The following is a 24,573-nucleotide window of genomic DNA, read 5'->3' as shown; positions in this document are numbered from 1 at the left end:
CATGAACCTACAAACTTGGTGACCTCAGACTAAGTTGGACTGACTTCGACCAAGCCCTAACCGGCTCGAATAGTCCAAATAGGTCTTAGATCGGGCCCACGAACTCACAAACTTTGCAAACTTCACAAACTTTACTCGAAAGTCGCCCCGAGCCACAAGCTCAAGGGTTTTGGTTCCAAAAGGTTCATATACATATGCCAAGTGCAATTATACATTCAAATTAGGGTTTAGGTCGAGTGCGATAAAGTACACCCTCGCCTAAGTACCCTTTTCACATATCTCAAACACATAACAAAGAAAACACACCAAACTGGCCTGAATACTTACTCAAAACGGAAATAGCAAAAGTACGAAGTCGGATCGAAACGAACAGCTAGTAGTGGACCCCACCAGATCCGCCCAGCTCACCACCGTCTGAAATAGGTGATTGTGTCACATAATATCGTAAACGGCTACTATCGTGCCTCAAACAAACAAAATGGCAAAACGGCACGCGCGCACGTACATATGACGGACGGAAACGGAAACGGCCGTTAGCGGAAACGGCAGATTTGACACTCGTTTCTATTTTAATCATAAGTTGAGCTACGAATATCGGATTAAGGCGTATGAGACACCATATCGAAGCTTAAAGGATGAAAAACAATTGTTATGAAGACATCCAGAACTGAAACTGGAGGCTTCAGTCCGAAATGAACCAAACACAATCATTTACGAAATCTGGCTAATGCACAAATGGTCAGTTTTGAGTGCAAACTGTTTTCTATGCTACACATGGGAAAAAGAGCTGAAAATTGGCAGTTAGATAGTTCATTCCAAATGGAACAACTTTCATGAAGGTCGGAAATCGAAATTCGGAACAGAAGTTGGTCGTCAGGACCAAAACAAATCTGACCAGAAAATGGTCATTTTCACGGGCAGGCCTTATTTGCTCGGCTATATCTCAGGTTCTATAAATCCGATTCATGAAATTCCAAGGGCGTTAGAAAGCTCTGATATAGAGCTATAGGTTTGGTGTTTTGGTCGCAAGTCCAAACAGCTTGTAACCTAGTCAAACGTGAAGCCAAAGTTCCAGTCGTAAACTGTCCGGATATAAGAACAGAACAGAATTTGACGGTCAAAACAGGTCTGAGTATTTCGTTTAGAACTCAGGTTATACCACTCCGTTAATCCTGAAAATTTACAGGGATATCCAGGACTTAAGGGTCTACAACAATGTAGAAGGCCTCTCAAACCAAATCCTAGCACAACTAAGTCAAAATGCAGAAAACCAACCCAGAACCGTAATTACAGGTTCCCAAATCACACAAAACTGTAATCAGTCCAAGTCAGTCTATACAGGTCCAAAAGCATTGATTCCAAAGGCATATGAAAGCTAAGACATCAAGCTACATTTCATTAGAAGACACCAACAACAAAATCCAAACCAATTCCAGTCAAAACAGACAATTACTATCGCAGTTCGGACATTCTGTTCACCAAAAACAGAAACAGTAAAAACGGCATAACTCACTCTATACTACTCCAAATGCCCTGAAATTTTGCAGGCACTTCAACCTCATCAATACATACAACTTTCATGTTTTGAGAAAAGTCCAATTCGGCCTCTATCTATGACCTAAAATTTCGGACAGAATGTTCAACCAAGAACCCTAATTTTCCAGAAATTCTTCCAAATCCAAAATTGAGTGCAATTATCAACTATTCACACCTACTAGTGTCATTATAGGCCATTGCCCATCATCATAAACAACCACACCATCATAATCCAATTAAACTAGAAAAATCATCAATAAAATAAAAACTTCACCAAATCACTTTAAACCAAGATAAAAACCAGAAATTTCAGCACTTTAATCACTAATAAGCATAACCTAAGCTTCATAAGGTATAGGAGGGTAGTCAAGCACCACTTACCAAGAAAACAAGAGAGAGGAAGTTGTGGAACACCTTAGCTCTTCCAAAAACTTCACCAAACCAACCACTAACACCAACTAGAGAGATTTTATGGAGTAGAAATAGATGGAAGCAAGTATTTTTGGGTGATTTGAGCTAGTTGGGACTTGTAAATTGAAGAAGTTTTCTTCCTTTCTTAGCACAAGAGGGCCGGCCACCAAGGAGAAGAAATGGTGAATTTTTGAGCAATTTTTAAGATATTTACCTTTTGGTCAAAAAAAGTCAAAAATTGAAATAGTAAATCTTAACTTGGAACCACTAAGAAGGTGACACTTGTCACCTCTTAAATGCAATATTATCTTTTCTTTTCTCTCTCACATCAATCAAATCACCTCCTCTACTTATCTCCTAACACCCGATAAATTTTTCACAGTATCCGAAATTTAAGCTTATTGGCCGAATTTTCCCGAACTTTTCACACTAGTGGGTCCCACGTCCGAAATCCGTTCTTCTTTTCTCAAAATCTAACCGATACTAGAAAAATCATCTAAAAACTATATTTACTCATAAAAAATTATCTGGGGAACTTTTCTAATAAGAAAATGTGGAAAAGCGGCGATAAATAATCTCCACTGAAACTTTCTAATATTGCAACACTAGAGGTTTGCTAATCATTCAAACTTACTAACCTATGTCAAGGCACACACTAGATTACCGAATATAAATTATAGCGTGAACCGTATAATCATAATACGTAAACTAGGATTTTCCAACTTAACCGAATTAGGGTTTCCTTCCTAGCCATAAAACCCTTTTTTTTCCAAACCAAATATCAAATAACCCTAATATCGACTTACGATCGGACTGGGGCCTCACAGCTCCACGAATCGTGCTAGGGCATCAATCGTCTGGTTAATAGCAATAACTACGCAATTATTTTCCTTCATTTCTAGGGTTTTGGTTTAGTCCAGCAGTCGCTCTATAATCGCCCCCTTGAGCTGGGAGTTGCTTAACCCCTCACCCTCGATCCTTTTTCACTCCTTTGGCCACCCAGAAATTTAACATGTTTAAAGGCATGACAAACAGTGAGTGAACATAAACGGAGTTTGAAAAGTGACACCTTTATCACGCCAAACAAATACAAGAATAAAAGGGAAGACACCGAAATAATCGCAAATGTGTACAACCCAATCATGGATTTGAACATCTGAAGCAGTAAAGTCAAGCATGTCATGAGTAACGTTTAATTGCCTCAAAAGGTAGGAAATATAGTGAAACACGATACAAAATGCAATGGCCTTTAAGCGAGCGCCACCCCGTCTATCTTTGGCAAAAACTATTAAAATAGTTTAAATCACTAGCTTAGTGATTGGCAGAGCCAAAAATCTTCACTACCTCCATAGGATCATTTTCATTTCCAGCACTAGGAGTTTTAGATCTCATGTCCCTTATCGAATATCTTGTCATTCTCCACTTGTTCAATCAAGGTAACACACCCAGCCATCGACTTATCCATCCTGTCTTTAATTTCAGGCACTACCCTAACAAGTCGAGTCTTAGCTTTTTAAAGCTTCTCACAAGGATCCTTTGTCTTCCTCACTCCTTAAGTATCTCAATCTCCACTTCAGGAATTCTAGCAGTCTAGGCATCCGCAATTGCCCTCAGTTCTAGATTATCCCCTCGAATCACCCTAGTTTCCTCGGATAGCCACTTTTAATGATCGACCACTATCAACACCCCATTATTTGGGTGTGAGCAAGTCCTTTGAAAATCACATAAAATTCTAGTTCTGTGATTTGGATTATCTCTCCAATGCTCCCTTAGGTCTTTCTCCATAATGGACCACCGGAAGGCGTCCCGAGACAATTTAATATCACCCTTACCTCCCATAGCTTACCCTTAAAAGTAAAAGCTCATGCAGGTCCAGATATATTCAATAAACTAGATCTGATCATTTCAGACTATCCCACATGTATCACACAAGATCAAGACTCCTTGTCATCCACTAATTCAAACCTAGGTTCTAATTTTCATTTTCACAAGCTGTCACTTAACTTCCCAACCAGTTCCACAGTCCGGCATCCTAATCTTTTAAACCTAGGATACACTACAGAGATCTAAAGCCTAAGCTCTGATACCAACTGTGACACCCCCACTTCTCCCTAAGGCGAACCAAAGGGTATCAGCGGAACGCCTGCCCAACTCTCGCCAGGACTCATGGCAATATCCGTTCAAGCTTAGCACAATACTATTCAACAACACTAGATAAGTAAGAAAGTACAAAAAACTTCCAAACTTAACAATATATATAACGATTATCCAATTCTTACATCAAATTCCCAAAAGTTACATCAATACCCAAAATATACAACATCCAAGTACATCAAATATCCAAATCATACATTAGGTTCCCAAAAGTACAACCAATAAGAGGTCTAGCCCAAAATATATTAGAAACCCTAAGCCAAAAGTGCATCAAAAGGGTTCCTCCAAGTCTCATTCCATGCCAAATCCTGTTAAGCAAAACAAATCTACAGGGTGAGCAAAACGCTCGTGAGGCCAAGAATACACATGCAGGCACGTTGTTCAAGTAACAATCCCAATTTAACAAGTAGAGCAATAATATTGCAATAAATAACAATTCGAGCGAGAAAAGTAAACAGAAACAATTCAAGGATATAAGAGCTCTCAGGAGCTATTTTCCACTTGCACGATCACGAACCTCCACGAGTTGACACTCCGTCAATCGGGTAGGTTTAGTCCGTAGAACTTCACTTATCATGTCCCCTTTCACCTTACATACCCCTGTATCGGGCCCGCCTGTCGTTTGTTTGAGGTGATACTGCTCGAGTATGCCAAGCAAGATCTCTTAATAGATCAAACTTTTGTTTTCTCATGGTTCGCCAAGGAGCCCGACCAAACCCATACCGACTCAAGTCCAAGGTTAGCCAGTGAGATTTGGGCGTCCCCAATGTACATTTGAGTGTCGAGAAGATTCACTCCAGCGACGTATGCAGCCATAGCATACTATTTCAGGTCAACCAAGCGTGTGATATATTCAAGCATTCATGTCATGTCCAGCAGGTCATTCATTTCATGTCAAGCAAGTTAATCATGAATCATTGGTTTCAAATGAGAACAAGTGCGATAAAGTACACGCTCATCTCCATTTTCAAAATCTCAAGTCATGAATACCAAGCATGTATCAAATTCACAGGAGTTCAAGTAGTCAAGGAGAAATGTTACTTGAAATTCAAGCGTCTATCGTAGGATCCTCTTGAAGGTCCTCGTGCGAGCCTGAGCAATTAATAGTGAGCAATCACTTATAAACCCCAATTATCAAGGAAGATCGCACGTTTGTACAATTCAAAAATTTTCACTAAAATGAGTCTAAATTACGCGCGAATTAAGGCTCAAAAGTGAGGTTTTAAAGTACAAGAGAAATCGATTTTCATCTTCGAAATCAAGTATAAAACGTTCAAGTGATATCGAGGGAAAAAGGAGAATTCGAAAAACTCCATTTCCTTAAGTTCTGAAAATTTCAGTTTTGATACAAAATTTTTGAAAAATCGTATCTCACTCTGTACAAGTCTAAAATCGGAAAACTTGGTACCATTGGAAACTTATTCCAAAGTACTAAAAGTTCTTAGAATACACTTTCCCATGATTCCAAATGGAAGGTATTCAAAAATTGGCTCAAAGTCGTTGTTTAAAGCTTGCTAGACAGTTTCGGGGTTGGTTTTTCGCCAACTTTGGAAATTTGGTGAAATTCACAGAATTTGAACTAGCCTTTCAAATTTGAAACTCAATTAGAGTTGCATTCAAAGTTTTAAATAAAATAAGTGGAACAAGAATCGGAGTTTTGAGCACCAAGTTATAGTAGCTCAAAGTTGCTGAAAAATTGAGACGGTTGGGCAATTTCCAGATTTAGGTTACAAATTTTGGGACTTTGTTTGAGTATTGAATGGACTCGGAATGACACCAAAATTAGCAGTATTACACTACCATATAAGGGCTATTCCGCTTTAAAATTTCATAGAAAAATACGCATGGGAAGTCGGTTAATAAAACCGCTAAAGTCCCAAGAAATTCCAAGGCAAATCTGCCTTGGACTTCCATTTTTCCGTTGTCAAGCATTTGGCCAAGGAAATTTCCTCAACATGGTTCATTGGTGTAGAAAAGGTCTAATAAACATTCCAAGATAGGTTTGGTAGGTGATTAACACCAAGAATCTCGAATTAACAAGTCTCAATCAAGTTTAGTAACAATTCTGCCCAAAGGGAGGGTTTTCCTTCAAGAAGTCAGTTTCGAAATACGGACACAAATCACTCAATTAAACTCATAATTGAACGTGGTTGGTGGCGTTGGAAAACACATTCATAAATCTACAATTTCTGAGAAGAAACTATTATCAAAATCTGTCCACAACTAGTCCACATTGGAGCCTCAAGTTGTAGTTCATATTCCGCCTTCTGGGGAACTAACGAAACAGGGCAGCCAAGTTCAAACGGTTGGTACGGATTACTCATATGGAATCATGATGTGAATTTTATACTGTTAGAAATCTGGGAATGTCTAGTTTCCAGTGCCACAAACAGCACTCAATTTCGACATCGGAGTAAAAAGTTATGGCCGAAAGAAAAAGACTGCCTGAGCAATCCGGTAAAATTTTCCAGTTTTGCTAAACCTTTGAAATCACTACAATTGACCAACCAAATCATGTTATTTTTCAATGAAACTTTCTACACCATTCATATGACATGTATACATCACAAAAAAGTCATTAGAACCTCAAAATTTTGCACCAAAGTGCACGAACATGGCAGGGGTAAAATGGTCACTTTTGTTCGTTGCACCTTCCTTGAGTTTCTACCAACAACCCAACATTATTCCACTAATTTAAGCACTAAACCAACATTAATAGCATCATCATTCATCAAATCTGTCCATCCAATCCAAGTGGGAGTTCATAGAGCCCACACAACAAATATTCCAACATAAACAAGCTACCCATATGCATGCATAAGCTTAGATGTGCAATAGAACTTCCATAAATCAAGATTATCAAGGTTGATCGTCACTTACTTTGCTAGATGATCAAGACAGAAATTTTTGGTCCCTCCTTAGCCCAAGAAAACCGTGGAAAGCAGCTCCCTTTTGTAGCTTAAGATGATCACCAAGTGTTTAGTGAAGTGTGGTTAAATTTTGGTGTGAAATGGAGAAGATTTGGTGAAGGAAAGGAGAAGAAAATTGAAGAGCTTGGAGTTGTTTTCTCTTCTTTGTCGCTCGACTGATGGAGAGAGGAGAGAGAGGGCAAAAATCTGATGGAACTTGCTTCTTAAAGGAAGCTTAATAGTTAAGTATTGGGTGCACAAAAGTCAACCGCAAATAGTGCGCGTACGCGCGTGTTTTGTGCTCAGTTCCTCTTGAGTTTGTTACACTAGTGCACTAAGCCTCTAATGCACTTATATTCATACCATTATTATTCACTCTTAATGGTCAAAAATTGAAGGTCTAAAGTCTCTCAAATAATCGCGCGCGTAAAAACACGTACTTCCGATTTAATCGCGATAAAGTGAAACTTCCAAGAAATTCTTATAATAATAGTATAATTAACTAACATTTGAACACTTAAATATAAAAATACCTATTTCAAGGCTATTGTACAAGTCTCCAATTTTCCAAACTTATAGTACTCTCAAAACGGTTATTGCTTCCAAACGCGCATTCGCTATTCTCACTTAACGAGTTTTCAAAAATTAAATTTTGAAACGAGTCACTTTAAAAATATAATTAAGTTATAGATCCATGTAATTAGGTCTAGAGAGGTTAGAAAATAATAATCGGAGCAAATGGCCAAGTAAATAATTAAATGAGCTAGAAATAGGAAATTAAATAAGAAAATTTGTGAGTCCTCACATGAGTCGAGTATTAATTTCTCAATTAACCTTTCTTAATCTACCATTGATCATTCTTAACTCTCCAATATTAATACACTCCCGATTCAAGTATAGCCTCGAAAGACGTGCACTCGTTGTTCCGAACTAAACGAATTTTCGAGAAGTAAATTTTTTTCAGCAGAACGCTTTAAAAATATAAAAGAGGCGTCGTTCCATATAAATAGATTTTAAATAGTCGAAATAAATAATTCGGAGAAAATGAGTAAATAAATATTTAAATAAACTAGTAATATTCGATAAATAAGAAAATTTTCGGGTCCTCACAGTTTAGTTTTAAATACAACAAATGGAACTCAATTCCAACTTTCCTGTACGAAGTTATAGCCAATTTCCCAAAGCTGCGCAGAGCCTCCTGCGAAAATTTCAAGATTTTCTAACAACTTGAGAATATGAAACTTTTCTTAACAAAATTCACTCTCTTAGCTCAAATTCGACCATTAAAGGAATCGATAATCAAAGGTAAGTGAGTTCACATAAGGGTTATAAAGACACGTAAAATTTTGGGGTCTCACAACTAGTAAGTATGAATAATTACAGTGTTAAAGGAAATACCTTGGAGGATTAGTGCATGAGTGTATCAATTAAAGTTTTGAGTGATCCGTAGCGAATCGGCAAAGTCGGCTATTCTGCTTTGCCTATGTGTTCGAATGAAACGGGGAAGCTGCATCTTGTGACATGATTTTGTCCCACTTGTGAAAATATTTTCAGAACAAAGTCTTCTAATAAATTGTAGCATTTTGAACCTAGTTTCCAATGGCATACTCAATTTGGAGTTGTATTGAGCTACATATGGTTTGGTTTCGAAAATGCGACATAGCAGGAAATTGGAAACTTTTCCCTTCCTTGCTGAACGAATGGTCAAATCTATTTTGGGATGTTATATTTCGACAATTTTAGTGTCATTTTGTGACGACCCCACCTCCCCCTAAGGCGAACCAGAGGGTTCGGCGGGCCGCCTGCCCGGCTCTCGCCGGGACTCAGTCGTTCACTAAAGTCCTCAAACAAATACAATGTACATCTCAAATATTACATCAAATGTTCCTCAAATGAATTACATATCAAAAGCGAAGCGGAAACGATTTCCAACTATACATAAAATGATTCCACATCCAAACGGTACAAAATATAACAATTCCTACTAAGCCATCCAACCACGTGAATAAGCACAACAAGTCCTTCCTTCGCCTTGAGCCCTGTGGAGGGGAATAAAATATTTTTGGGGTGAGCTAGAAGCTCAGCGAGTAACCAGGAAAATCATTAAACAAATATATTTCACAATGTTGCATTTCGATCATTTCGATGATGTCATGATTCAGAGATCAAATGTACGTTTAGTGCTCTCGTGAGCCGGTGAAATCACAGCACTTGAACACCCAACGCTCAAATAGATCATTTAACATTAACATTAACATTAGGAGGGAGCCCCTTTTTGAGCTCCGGAGCCATTTGCTCCATCATGTCACGAACTCACGAAAATGGTGGAGACGTTGGTGTCCAGCACAAGACTTTCCCAGAACTCATTGAAGCCAAATCATGTCATGAATTCACATGCAAGCACGCATGAGATGCAATCGAGTACATAATGCAAGAAACATTTCACAAGTACTTTGGAAATAGTTTAGGGTCACTCACCTCCACGGCTCAGAAATCATCCATCATATAACATTGCCTTGCTCAAATCCAAGTCTTAGATCACAAACTCAATGCAAACAAATCCCTTCAAAGTTCGGACAGCACTTCCCCTGAATTTGCTAACTTTTCCAGCCATCATGGCTTCATTATTTCCTCATTCCAACCCAAAGATACACACACAACAACAAGTTCATCCAATAGCCATTCAGCAAGCTCCAAGTAGTACTAGTACAAGTCAAGCTAGGGAAAAGTCCGGAAATGAAAGTTAAGCTCAAAACCAGAAAAACAGGTTTTGATGTCATTTTGCGGTAATGGCACCAAAGGCACTACGATTATCGGATGAAGGTCCAAGACCCACCGTTTCGAAGATAAGAGATAGGGCTACAATATTCCATAAGGTCACTCAACCCAGTTTCGAGTTTAACCAGGTCAAAAATGCAAGATACTATACCAGAATCACAAAAACAGATTCACAGAACGCATTCTATCGGAAACATCATAACTCAGGCTCTCCAAGTCCAAATCCAGAAATTCCAAAACCAGCTGAAAGCTAAGAAACAGGGCTACATTTCATCAGAATACCTCAACAACGAATTCGGAAGCATTCGCAACCAAAATAACCCATTACAGACGCACTTCTCAATTTCGGGTAAAACCAGAACAGCAATAGTAATTTCGACTTTTCTCATTCTACACTACTCCGATTGACCTGAAATTCTTCAGGCACCTTTAAAATGTCATTATGTACAACTTTCATGTTTTGATATAAGGCCAATTCGGCCTCTATATAGGACCTAAAAATTCGGACAGAATGAAGAACCAAGAACCCTAATTTTCCAGATTTCTTCCAAAACAGAATTTACTTGCAATCTTCCACTTTTTCCACCTTCTAGAATCATTAAACATCATTTCCAATCATCATACATAACCACATAATCATACTCATAGTAAAACAGAAAAATCCCCAAAAATAATAAAAGTTCATCCATCCAACCACAACTCAAAATATAATCCATCAAACCATCTCTTTAGCCATCACAAGTCTCTAATTTAGCATAATCAAGAACAAAGAAAGGATGGCTAGACATGATACCTTCAAATATCAAGAAAGGTGATGACTTAGGGATTTTTCTTCCAAAACAACTCCACCAAGAGCTTCAATCTTCCTTAGCTAGCAAGTTTTATGGAGTGATTTGCAATTTAATCGGTTGGAACTCAAGATTTGGACAAGAAATTGAAGTGCAAGATGATGGATTTTCTCTCTCTTTTTCTCTCAAAATTTCGTCCAAGACAAGCTAAAATGGAGAGAAATTGGGTCCAAATTGGTTTTAGTAAAGTTAGAAAAGTCTTGGTCAAAAGTCAAGGTCCAATGGTTTTGTGACAAATGGTCCTTTAGGGTTTTAATCTTATCTTTTTGTCTCCCCAATACAAATATCTTAACACATTGTAAAATAATATCACTTAATACAAAATTCCAACAAGTTGTCAAAAATATAATGCATTTACCGCACTTGCGGGTCCCACGTCCAAAATACGCTTTTAATTTCTCAAAAACTAACCGATACTAGAAAAATCATTTTAAAACTATCTTTGCTCATAAATTTATCTGGGGAATTTTTCTAATCAAGAAAATGTAGAAAAGGCGGGCAATTAAATAAAATAAACCCTAGAAAATTAGAAAATTTTCGGGTTCTAACACTCATTCTTTTCGGGGCGTCACACATTTAACCATCAATTGCTTATTAAATGTTTCTGGTTCAAAAAATAGAGCGAATTGGGGCTGATTTTGTTGGACAAAACGTTTGAAAAAGAAAGAGAATTAGGATGGCAGATTAGCTTTGAAACATTTCACAAACTTTGGTCGTTTTGTTAACTGCCTTCCCGTATGAGTTTTATCTAAATTTTGATAGAGAGGTAGTCCATATATGGAGGTTTAAATGTACCAAATTTTTTGTATTTTCAATACCATTTCGATACCCAAATGATGCCCCAGAGATTGCTCTTCAAATCTGAAAATTCACTGATCAGGTCGTGAAAATCAACCAAATTTAAACTGTTATATCTTGTTGTTCAAAACTCTGAATTTTGTTCCATTTGTTGCATTTGAAACTTTGTTTGGGACTCTTATTGTGTTATAAATTTCAGAGACTGATTCATTTGTTGGGAATTTTACCGAATTTCCAAACATCGCCAAAAACCAAGACTGGTTTTGTCTTGCTTTCTTGAATCAGCGACTTTGAGCTGAAAAATGAATGCCTTCTATTTAGAATCTTGGAAAAGTGTCTTCTAGGAACTTTTAGTAATTTGAATCTAGTTTCCAACGGTACAAATTTTTCCATTTTTGGAAGTACCGAACTCAAGATCTGATCTTACCAAGTTTATCGCGCAAAGCTGAAAATTCATGATTTCTTGGGAAATGAGTTTTTGAGAACTTTTCATTGTCTTTCGATATCGATCATCCGTTTTAAACTCATTTTCATGGAGGATGCAAGTTTCTCTTGTGACTTTAAATCCTCACTTTTGAATCTCAATTTTCGAGATATTAAAGCTCTTTTAAGACATTGTCTTAGTATTACGCAAGTGTACATTCTTACTTGTTTGGCAAGGGGTTTGTAAATATTTGTGAGTGATAGTTAATTGTTATTTCTTCAGGCGCTCAAGAGGATCTTGAAGAGAATCTTGGAGCCGGCCACTAAAGATCTTATTTGCACTTACTCACTTATTTTGAATTGGTGAGTGTCAAGTGCATGAATAGTTGCCAATTATGTGAATTGCTTCTTATTGATTAAGTGATTTACAATTGTCGAGTCGAGTGTATACTTTATCGCAGTCGTTCTTTTTTAATTGATTATTGTAACAGCCCCACCTTACCCTAAGGCGAACCAAAGGGTTCGGCGGACCGCCTGCCCAGCTCTCGCCAGGACTACGGAGTCGAATCACACAAATCCGATATTACACGAGATAGGACCCAAAAGAATTGAATGATTGAAAACCGCCAAGCTTAACAGTAACTTACCAAAATCACCTGGAAAAAAAAATACATTTTCATATATACATGTCGCTAGGTTTACAATTCAGATGGAACCAGTGAAACGAAGTACATTTAGAGTTTGCTTCCCCTCGAGGAGCTATACAAAAGAACAAAAGATTATCTAACTAGCTCAACTCGCTTTTCAAAATCATGATTTCCAAAAGAGGTTCCTGTAAGGAAAACAAAAGGAACAGAAAGGGGTGAGCTTGCGCTCAATGAGGTACCAGACATCTAGCAGAAAAATCATGGCATTTCACATTTAACAAATCAGATACACATGCTAGATGTAACGTAAAGTAACTAATGATTCACATAGGAAGGATACAGGTGGCTCTCAGGAGCCAAATTCCCATTTGCGTCACCGAAGCTTGATCGAAGTTGACACTCCGCCAACGTATATAGAACCAACGTCCGTAGACCCCTCTTTACACCGAATCCCGTTCACCAAACACCCCTTTACCGGGCCCGCTCACCGCAAACGAACAGAAATGGTAATACTCGAGTATACCCGGAACCAAGGGTCTCAATACCCAAAGATCCCAAAACAGACTACCGTGGTTCGTTATCTAATCGTCCAGGCCCTTGCCGGCCCGACTCGAATAACTTAGCCACAGGATTGAGCTCATAGGTCATAGAAATCCGAACAGATGCAGACACAGATAACAGATTCAAATTTTGCATGGTAAATTGGCATATGAACAGACAAGAGAACGAGTGTGATAAAGTACACTCTCGTCTCAAACAAATTAAACAGATTGCAGAGCAGAAATCAAGTTAAACAGCAATGGAGGGGAGTGGTACACTCACCGGTTCAAGTATAGATACCTCAAAAGTTTTTACTTCAGATTGGCCTTAATCGCCAAGAAACCCTAAAATAATCAAAATAAACCAATTGAAGGTTTCATATCCAAATCGAGCAAACGGAATGCACAAGTGAGGCTCGACTACACGTCGTATGCCTTGCCAAATAAATACTAATGCAAGGGTGCAAAAACATGATTTTCTTGGAAACAAAAAGGTAACATGAAGACTTAGGCGCAAACAGCCCAAAAGCCTTTCATTTCTACCGAAAGGCAAATCCAACTTAAAGGAACCAAACAGCCTAGAAAATCGGGCAGCACTTCCCCTAAATTTCTTACTTTTCCAGCCCTTAAGGCTTCACTATTACCTCAAATCAGTCCCAACATCTCACACAAAAGTCATCTCATTTCCCAAAAGCCGTTCACTAGGCTCAAAGTAGTACAAGTACAAAAGTTAGCTAGGAAATGATCGGAATGAAAACAAGCCTTAAAACTATTCAAATAAACACAATAAGATTCGTTTACAAGTCATAAACCAAGGCCAAGTATTACCAAAATAAGGTTCCATAAGAATATATAAGCATTAAAGGAAACCAGAAAAATCCGGAAATGGAAATAAGCTTTAACCAAAGAAAACAGTTTTTGACGTCATTTTGCGGTTTTGGCACCAAAGACACTACGATTGTCGGATGAGGGTCCAAGACCCACCATTTCGAAGCTAAAAGACAGGGATACAACAAAGTAGAAGGCCACTCAGTCCAAATCCTAGCACAACTAGGTCAAATATGCAAAATACCAAACCAGAACCTTAATTGCAGGTTTACAAATTACACTATGTTGTAATTAGTCCAACTCAGTCTGTACAAGTCCAAATTCATTCATTTCAAAGGCAGGAGGTAGCTAAGACATCAACCTACATTTCATCAGAAGACCTCAACAACCAAATCCAAAGAAATTCCAGTCAAAACAGCCGATTACAGGCGCAGTTCGGCCATCCTGAAGAACCCAGAACAGCAATAGTTATTTCGGCTTAACTCATTCTACACTACTCCGATTGACCTGAAATTTTGTAGGCACCTCTAACACATCAATACCTACAACTTTCATGTTTTAAACCAAGGCCAATTCGGCCTCTATATAGGACCAAAAATTTCGGACAGAATGAAGAACCAAGAACCCTAATTTTCCAGATTTCTTCCAAAACTGAAATTAATTGCAATCTTCCACTTTTTCCACCTCCTAGAGTCATTAAACATCAATTCCCATCATCAAGGATAGCCACAACATCACATTCATATTAAACCAGAAAATTCATCAATAAATTGAAAACTTCATCAATTCATCCAAAACCAAGAAGTAAACCACAAAATTCATCACTTTAACTACCACTAGGCACTAATTAAGCTTCATTAAGTGAAGGAGAAAGTTCAATCACCACTCACCTAGTAAACAAGAGAGGAAGAGTTGTTTGCCACCTTAGCTTCCCAAAACACTTCACCAAACCACTTACTAACACCTAAAGAAGAGATTTTATGGAGTGATTTGAAATTGTATCGGTTTAATTTGAAGATTGGAGCAAGATTATGAGGTAGGAAGTTGGAGGATTTTGTTCTTCTCTTGAGCAAGAGGTTCGGCCACAAGCTTGGAAGAAATGGAAGATATTTAGTCAATTTTTGGGTTTATGTAATAAATGGTAAAAAGATAAATAGTAAGTCAAATGTAAGAAGGAATCTCTAAGTGACACATGTCACTTTCATTAATTACTTGCCTAACCTTTTATCTCTCTCACACCAACCACTTGGTAACCTCTAAATATCTCATAACAACCGATAAATTAAATCCAGTATCCAAGACTTAACCTAGTTAGCCGAATTTTCCCGAACTTTTCGCACTAGTGGGTCCCACGTCCGGTATACGCTCTTAATTTCTCAAAAACTATACGATACTAGAAAAATCCTCTAAAAACTATATTTACTCATAAAAATTATCTAGAAAATTTTTCGGATACAGAAAGTGCAGCAAACAAGTCGTGAAAAATGCGAAAACCTAGAAAATGCAATTTACGGGTTCTCACAATTATATAATTGAATTGCTCATAGTTGAATTTATATTTGTGGTTGAATATGGCGATTGGAGTGAATCTCGTTGGCTTGTAATTGTATTTGTCTTTTGGAGTGAACCTCATCGACTTATAATGGAAATCGGGGGACGCCCAAATCTCAATTGGCCGACCTTACGACTCGAGTCAGCATGGGTTTGGTCGAGAAGTTCGATGAACCATGAGATAATCAAAAACTTGATCTATTAAGAGATCTCGCTTGGCATACTGGTGGAGTAGTGCTTTTTATAAAAGAAGTGCGGGCCCAGGATAGGGGGTGTAACGGTGAACGGGAATTGTAGAGTAAGTGGAGTTCTACGGACTTAATACCTACCCGATTTTGACGGAGTGTCATCCCGTGGAGGTATTTGATCGAGCCTTGGCGAAAAGAGTGTAATCTAGCTCCTGAGAGTTCCTGTATCCTTATTAAGTGTGTTAATATTATTTATGGGTTATTTGAACTTCCTTGATTTATTTATTGTACAAGTGCCATTATTACATGAACTATGTGTTTGCATGTTTTCTTGGCCTCACTGAGCGTTAACTCACCCATTAATTTGTTTTCCTTAACTGAAAGAATTTTGAAGAAGCCGACTCAATTACTTTTGATTAGAATCTTGGAATATAATTGATTAGTCGACTTCTAGTGGTTGTATTTTGGAAAAAGTTGATGTACTTTTGGTGGCTTATGAAGTAAGATTTTAATGTTCCATTAAGGACGTGATTTTTCTTCATTTCGACTTTTATTATTGATTGTGCACCTTTAAGTTTAAATTTGACTTGTATCGAGTCCTGGCGAGAGTTGGGCAGGCGTTCCGCCGATACCCTTGGGTTCGCCCTTGGAAGAAGTGGGGGCATCACATTGTATTCATACAAAAGTATCCGAATGTGATAAGTTTTAACGGTTATATTAGAAAATGTTTTTGACTAAATCTCGCAACTAGCCTTGGCTAAATTAAAAGGGTGCCTTAAATTTGAGTGGATCAAATCTTTGTCTTCTCTTTCTTCAACCATGACTTCTGAACTCTTTTTTCTTATTATCAAAGACCTGGAGTCATCTAAAAGAGTTTTTTTTATTTTTTATTTTAAAATAATATTTTGGGTGACTTGGTACACCTAAAATTGTTACCAAGTGGTGATTCTCTTTTTCTAAAAATCCTTTTTAGACTAATATTTTGAGGACTCATATTTTAATTATTGCAAAATATTCTTAAATTGGTCATTTAAAAGTATTTTTTCATGTGAGTTACTCAAGTTTTCCCAAATTGCATGAATTTCTCGAGAATGAGTCTAAACAATTGGTTCTTTAAACAATTATTATTTTAATGACCAAATTGATTCGAGTTGAATTATTTATGGTGATTATCATATTTTAAAGTTTTAGAGTCGAATAAGTTGAAGTTTCAAAGTTCGAGCCAGAATTCCTTAAGTTCGACCCTTGTGTGCCCGCGTGCCGAAATGGCCCCGACAGGCGCATTAATCTGCTTAATTGGAGATTTAAGAATTTGATATTAGACTACTAAGAATGTACTATTAATGCACTAGAGGAATTAAATCGGAGGTTTAGTGCACAAAAGTATCAAACGAGCGCGAAAAGTGGTTGCGCGAAACTCTATTCGGACCTAGCGAGGTTTGACCTTGAAAACTTAGCCTATAAGCTTCCTTTTCTCCCCAAAAACACACTTAAAAAAATTCTGAAACAATCTCTCTCATCTTTCTATCTCTAAATTCGGCCCTCACCAGAAAAAAATAAAGGAAGAAGAGCTCTCCAATTTTTCTGCTCAAACCTTGCACCAAATCCATCAAAGTTCCTCATCAACTTGTGGGTTTTCATCCTAGCTAAGTGGAGGAGCTGATTTTGTGGCTTTGAGGGTGGATGGGATGGTTGATGGTGGTGAAATTTGGGAAGGAAAATTCTGATTTTGCTAGGTTTCATAGCTCCAAGAGGTAACACAGAAAATCCTTGCTTTCTTGGTTCATTTCTAGCTTTGAAGCTTGTAGCTTCCTTATTGTTGTTATTAGTTGAATTTGGTTGGTTGATGCAGGCTTTATGAACTCCCACCATTGTTGTTTGAGGGCTGTTAAGATGTTAATGTGTGTGTGAGTGTGATTTTGATGAGTTATAATGGTAGAAACTAGAAGAGGAAGAGAAAAGAGGGAAATCGAGAGAAGGGAGGACTGCTGACCGAAATTCTTGACCTTGTTACTCTGTTTTTCTGCCCATATTTTCATGCCTTGTTTTTAGTCCATTTGAGTGCTGATATGTTGAACTTTAAGTGTACAAAATTTCAGCCAATACCCTTTGATTTGGTACACCAAAATTGCACGCAAAGTTTGGTCACAACCCTGGAAAATTTCTGACTTGCTGCCCGACTTTCTTGTCTGCTGCTGCCTTGTAATTTCGAAAATTTTCTGGTGCTAATTGAGCTTCCAAATTGATGTAGAGATGTTGTGCTATGTGTATTGATAAGTGCTTCATACATGCCTAAGTGGTCAAATACTTGATGAATCTTGTTCACTTGAATGAAAAGTACTTATTCCTAGGCGAGTGTGTACTTTATCGCACTCGACCTAACTGTTGCTGTATCACTTAACTGTTCAATATTTCATTGTTTATATGTTAATTGCGTACGCTGTAGGCCATGTGTACTTTATCACATCGGCTGAACAAGGCCTTTCCCCCCTTCGTTATCACCTATTCGAGCCAGAAGCGGACTCGGTCAGATAGGTTGATAACCCTGGGCACTGTATTTTGGTATACTCGAGTATTACCGCTGGAGAGATAAGGTGATGGCCAGTCAACCGAAGGAGTTACCGATGGAAGTTATAAGGATGGGAAGTGGACCGAGTACTGTATCCTTTTGTGTTTGCTTTACTATTAATACTGTTATTGCTCTCCTAGTTGACATTTCTCGGGTGAGACTCCTCATGAGCATTAATCTCTGAGACGAAGCAATCCTTATAATGTTCTTCTTGTCGGACGAGCCACTATTTGTTTGACTAAAATTCATGAAAATATATTTATATGGTCATTCATTCCAAATGTGCGTTAGTGATTTTGAATGATTTATGAGTTGTACTCATAGTAAAGTTACCAGCAAAAGTACTACTTCTACATGTGTTTTCAAAATAGCACTTACGCACTGGTTTATAAATACTTGATTTTCCTTGTTGAAACCTCATTGAGCTTTAGCTGACCCCCAAAAACATTTTAGTTCTCTGCAGGGCTCGAGAAGGATAGTTACTCAAGCACAAGGATTTGGAGTACCGTGGATTATCCTTTATCTGGGTTGTGATTGATTTTCTTTGTGGAATGCAATGGTTATTTTGAAAGATTTGTGCACTTTATGGTATGATGTACTTGTGGTTGAAGTGAATGTAAATCTCATGATATTTTGGGGATTATACTTTTGTAAGAAGGACTTGAATTGCAAACATAAGGATTGTACTTAAGTTATTATTACGAAAATTTAGATGAAGTATTGGACTTGTACTTTGGTATGTTGGACTGGTGGATATAATATACTCCGTTTGAGCTTTTAAGAACCATCGATTATATTCATGCTTGAGTTTTGTAGTGAGTCCCGGCAAGAGCTGGGCAGGCGGCCCGCCGAACCCTTTGGTTCGCCTTAAGGGGAGGTGGGGCTGTCACAGGTGGTATCAGAGTTTAGGCTCTAGATTTTTGTAGTGTATCCTAGGCTTTAAGTATAGGATGCTGGACTGTGGAGTTTGATTGTCTAGTAAGTGGAATGTGATCTTAGTACTTGATGATTGATTGATTTGAGAATTGTGTGAGATTGATTTGAAAAGTGATAGTTGACTTTCTTGAACATTGGTACTAGTTGATATCTATAAGATCGAATTTGACAGGGTAAATCGTAAGATTCGAGGTATCCTCTAGGCTTGTAATCTTCGTAAGTATATGTATAAAACTGAATGTGAATCTTGGATCGATTGCTTGAGTGAGACCTCTTGTGAAATTTTCTTTGAGGAATAGTGGGGATTGAGTTGATTTGCATCTGGAGATGGCCAGTCCTAGTACGAATTGACTTGGTTTCCACTTGACGCTTAAGTGAGCCAGTTGTACATATTCTCTGAGTTTGAACATGGGACTTGAGGCTTTAACTAGAAATCCCAAGGTTGGTTGTTCTTGGAGATGAATGTACTTTAGTTATTGGCTGGCTTGCTAAAGATTTTTAACCTTTGGATGAATGACCTTTGATTTCAACTTTTATTATGACTTGATTAGCTCTAATTTTGTAATGGCATGCAACTTAATTGAGACTAGTTTAAATTCTATGTTAACTGTGAATGAGTCATTTGTGAAAATGTTATCTGTGGATATTGTTTTATTGCTCATTTTGAAAATTGTTAAATACACGTGTGCATAGATAATTTTTGGTTTAGTGAGCCATTTACACATGCATGTATAGATTAGTTGTGAGAATGGAAGCTGGGAGACGACGACGTGGGCATCAACCCAGACGACCTCAAAATCAAGGAGGAGATAGAGAATCTACCGCCGACCGAAACGTTGAACCTAGGGTTGGGGTAGAAAACCAAATTGGGTTAGTTTTGACTCGCATGACAGACATACTAGAGTGATTGGTACCCCAACAAGGCCAGGGAATTGGACAAGTGAACCAACTTGGAAACCAAGAAATAGGGGAGGATAGGGCTTTAGAGAGATTTCAAAAGTTTTTCCCTCCTACATTTTCTGGGGCTCCTGACCCCAATATAGCTGAGAATTGGTTGGAAAATTTAAGGAATATATTTGATGTACTAGATTATTCCGAGGAGAGAGAAGTAAACTTTGTTGTGTTCCAACTTGAAGGACCGGCTCAAGCATGGTGGAATGTTATAAGACATAAGTGGGAAAGGGAACAAACTCCGAGAACTTGGATGAATTTTGTCCTAGAATTTAATGAAAAATTCCTTCCACCACTAGTCCAAGAAAAGAGAGAGGATGATTTTATAAAGCTTCGCCAAGGAACTTCAAGTGTGGCGGAATATGAAACTGAGTTCACGAAGCTGTCTTGGTTTGCCCTGGGAATGGTAATTACAGAGCGAAAGAGAATAAGGCGGTTTATTCAGGGACTCAATCTAGAAATTCAAAATGGTCTCGCAGCGGCCCAAATCGAAACGTTTAGTGATGCCCTTGAGAAAGCCCAAAGGGTTGAGATTTCAAAAGCCAAATTGAGAGTTTTTCAAGTACGAAAAAGAGATGCACCTAGTAGTAGTCACCCTGAGGCATCTAGAAACACTGTACCACCACCTAAAGTTGGAAAAGGAGCTGGTGGGATGAGACTACCACTTCCATCTTCTTCTCAGATGCAGCAACTAAAAGGAACTCCGTCACAAGGAACTCAGATAAAAAGGGGTCCATCAAGGGTGACACCACAGGGAAGTCAAGCCATGAGTTTTCAACCAATATGTGGATACTGTGGAAAAGGAAACCACACCGAAAATAACTGCTGGGTGAAGGAGCGAAAGTGTTTGCGTTGTGGGAGTGCAGACCATCAGGTTAGCAACTGCCCAAGAAAACAACCACGAGAGAGTAATAATCGACAAGGATATGGAACTACTTCTGAACGAACTACTGAAGGAGGTAACCGACCACAAGTGCCAACTGGAACATATGCCTCTATTGGTAGACCGACTCTGGGGTCGACCGAGATAGTTGAAGGTATGAATTTCGAGGATGAAATTCTCTTAAGGGGGAGAGGATGTGTGGACTCATATTTTAATTAATGCAAAATATTCTTAAATTGGTCATTTAAAAGTATTTTTGCATGTGAGTTACTCAAGTTTTCCCAAATTGCATGAATTTCTCGAAAATGAGTCTAAACAATTGGTTCTTTAAACAATTATTATTTTAATGACCAAATTGATTCGAGTTGACTTATTTATGGTGATTATCATATTTTAAAGTTTTAGAGTCGAATAAGTTGAAGTTTCAAAGTTTGAGCGAGAATTCCTTAAATTCGACCCTTGTGCGCCGGCATGCCGAAATGGCCCCGACAGGCGCATTAATCTGCTTAATTGGAGATTTAAGAATTTGATATTAGGCTACTAAGAATGTACTATTAATGCACTAGAGGAATTCCCTCGGAGGTTTAGTGCACAAAAGTATCAAACGAGCGCGAAAAGTGGCCACACGAAACCCTTTTCGGACCTAGCGAGGTTTGACCTTGAAAACTTAGCCTTTAAGCTTCCTTTTCTCCCCAAAAACACACTTAAAAAAATTCTGAAACAATCTCTCTCTAAATTCGGCCCTCACCAGAAAAAATAAAGGAAGAAGAGCTCTCCAATTTTTCTGCTCAAACCTTGCACCTAATCCATCAAAGTTCCTCATCAACTTGTGGGCTTTCATCCTAGCTAAGTGGAGGAGCTGATTTTGTGGCTTTGAGGGTGGATTGGGTGGTGAAATTTGGGAAGGAAATTTCTGATTTTGCTAGGTTTCATAGCTCCAAGAGGTAACACTCAAAATCCTTGCTTTCTTGGTTCATTTCAAGCTTTGAAGCTTGTAGCTTCCTTATTGTTGTTATTAATTGAATTTGGTTGGTTGATGTGGGTTTTATGAACTCCCACCCTTGTTGTTTGAGGGCTTTTAAGATGTTAATGTGTGTGTGAGTGTGATTTTCATGAGTTATAAGGGTAGAAACTAGAAGAGGAAGAGAAAAGAGGGAAACCGAGAGAAAAGAGGACTGCTGACCGAAATTCTTGACATTGTTACTCTATTTTTCTGCCCATATTTTCGTGCCTTTTTTTTAGTCCATTTGAGTGCTGATATGTTGAGCTTTAAGTGTACAAAATTTCAGCCAAAAACCCTTTGATTTGGTACACCAAAATTGCACGCAAAGTTCGGTCACAACCCTGGAGAATTTCTGACTTGCTGCCCAACTTTCTTGTTTGCTGCTGCCCTGTAATTTCGAAAATTTTCTGGTGCTAATTAAGCTTCCAAATTGATGTTGAGATGTTGAGCTATGTGTATTGATAAGTGCTTCTTACATGCCTAAGTGGTCAAATACTAGATGAATCTTGTTCACTTGAATGAAAAAAACTTATTCCTACGCGAGTGTCTACTTTATCGCACTCGACCTAACTGTTGCTGTATCACTTAACTGTTCAATATTTCATTGTTTATATGTTATTTGCATATGCTGTAGGCCATGTGTACTTTATCACATCGGTTGAACAAGGCCTTTCCCCCCTTCGTTATCACCTATTCGAGCCAGAAGCGGACTCGGTCAGATAGGTTGATAACCCTGGGCACTGTATTTTGGTATACTCGAGTATTACCGCTGGAGGGATAAGGTGATGGCCAGTCAACCGAAGGAGTTACCGATGGAAGTTATAAGGACGGGAAGTGAACCGAGTACTGTATCCTTTTGTGTTTGCTTTACTATTAATACTGTTATTGCTCTCCTAGTTGACATTTCTCGGGTAAGACTCCTCATGAGCATTAATCTCTGAGACGAAGCAATCCTTGTAATGTTCTTCTAGTCGGATGAGCCACTATTTGTTTGACTAAAATTCATGAAAATATATTTATATGGTCATTCATTCCAAATGTATGTTAGTGATTTTAAATGATTTATGAGTTGTACTCATAGTAACGTTACCAGCAAAAGTACTACTTCTACATGTGTTTTCAAAATAGCACTTACGCACTGGTTTATAAATACTTGATTTTCCCTTTCGAAACCTCATTGAGTTTTAGCTCACCCCCAAAAACAGTTTAGTTCTATGCAAGGCTCGAGAAGGATAGTTACTCAAGCACAAGGATTTGGAGTACCGTGGATTATCCTTTATCTGGGTTGTGATTGATTTTCTTTGTGGAATGTAATGGTTATTTTGAAAGATTTGTGAACTTCATGGTATGATGTACTTGTGGTTGAAGTGAATGTAAATCTCATAATATTTTGGGGATTATACTTTTGTAAGAAGGACATGAATTGCAAACACAAGGATTGTACTTAAGTTATTATTATGAAAATTTAGATGAAGTATTGGACTTGTACTTTGGTATGTTGGACTGGTGGATATAATATACTCCGTTTGAGCTTTTAAGAACCATCGATTATATTCATGCTTGAGTTTTGTAGTGAGTCCCGGCGAGAGCTGGGCAGGCGGCCCACCGACCCCTTCGGTTCGCCTTAAAGGAAGGTGGGGCTGTCACAGGTGGTATCAGAGCCTAGGCTCTAGATCTTTGTAGTGTATCCTAGGCTTTAAGTATAGGATGCCGGACTGTGGAGTTTGATTGTCTAGTAAGTGGAATGTGATCTTAGTACTTGATGATTGATTGATTTGAGAATTGTGTGAGATTGATTTGAAAAGTGATAGTTGAGTTTCTTGAACATTGGTACTAGTTGATATCTATAAGATCGAATTTGACAGGGTAAATCATAAGATTCGAGGTATCCTCTAGGCTTGTAATCTTCGTAAGTATATGTATAAAACTGAATGTGAATCTTGGATCGATTGCTTGAGTGAGACCTCTTGTGAAATTTTCTTTGAAGAATTGTGGGGATTGAGTTGATTTGCATCTGGAGATGGCCAGTCCTAGTATGAATTGACTTGGTTTCCACTTGACGCTTAAGTGAGCCAGTTGTACATATTCTCTGAGTTTGAACATGGGACTTGAGCCTTTAACTAGAAATCCCAAGGTTGGTTATTCTTGGAGATGAATGTACTTTAGTTATTGGCTGGCTTGCTAAAGATTTTTAACCTTTGGATGAATGACCTTTGATTTCAACTTTTATTATGACTTGATTAGCTCTAATTTTGTAATGGCATGCAACTTAATTGAGACTAGTTTAAATTCTATGTTAACTGTGAATGTGTCATTTGTGAAAATGTTATCTGTGGATATAGTTTTATTGCTCATTTTGAAAATTGTTAAATACACGTATGCATAGATAATTTTTGGTTTAGTGAGCCATTTACACATACATGTATAGATTAGTTGTGAGAATGGAAGCTGGAAGACTACGACGTGGACGTCAACCCAGTTGACCTCAAAATCAAGGAGGAGATAGAGAATCTATCACCGACCGAAACATTGAACCTAGGGTTGGGGTAGAAAACCAAATTGGGTTAGTTTTGACTCGCATGACAGACATATTAGAGCGATTGATACCCCAACAAGGCCAG

This window comes from Coffea eugenioides, chromosome 1 (genome assembly GCF_003713205.1).
Source record: "Coffea eugenioides isolate CCC68of chromosome 1, Ceug_1.0, whole genome shotgun sequence".
NCBI lineage: Eukaryota > Viridiplantae > Streptophyta > Magnoliopsida > Gentianales > Rubiaceae > Coffea > Coffea eugenioides.
Note: the sequence above shows the minus strand (reverse complement) of the source record.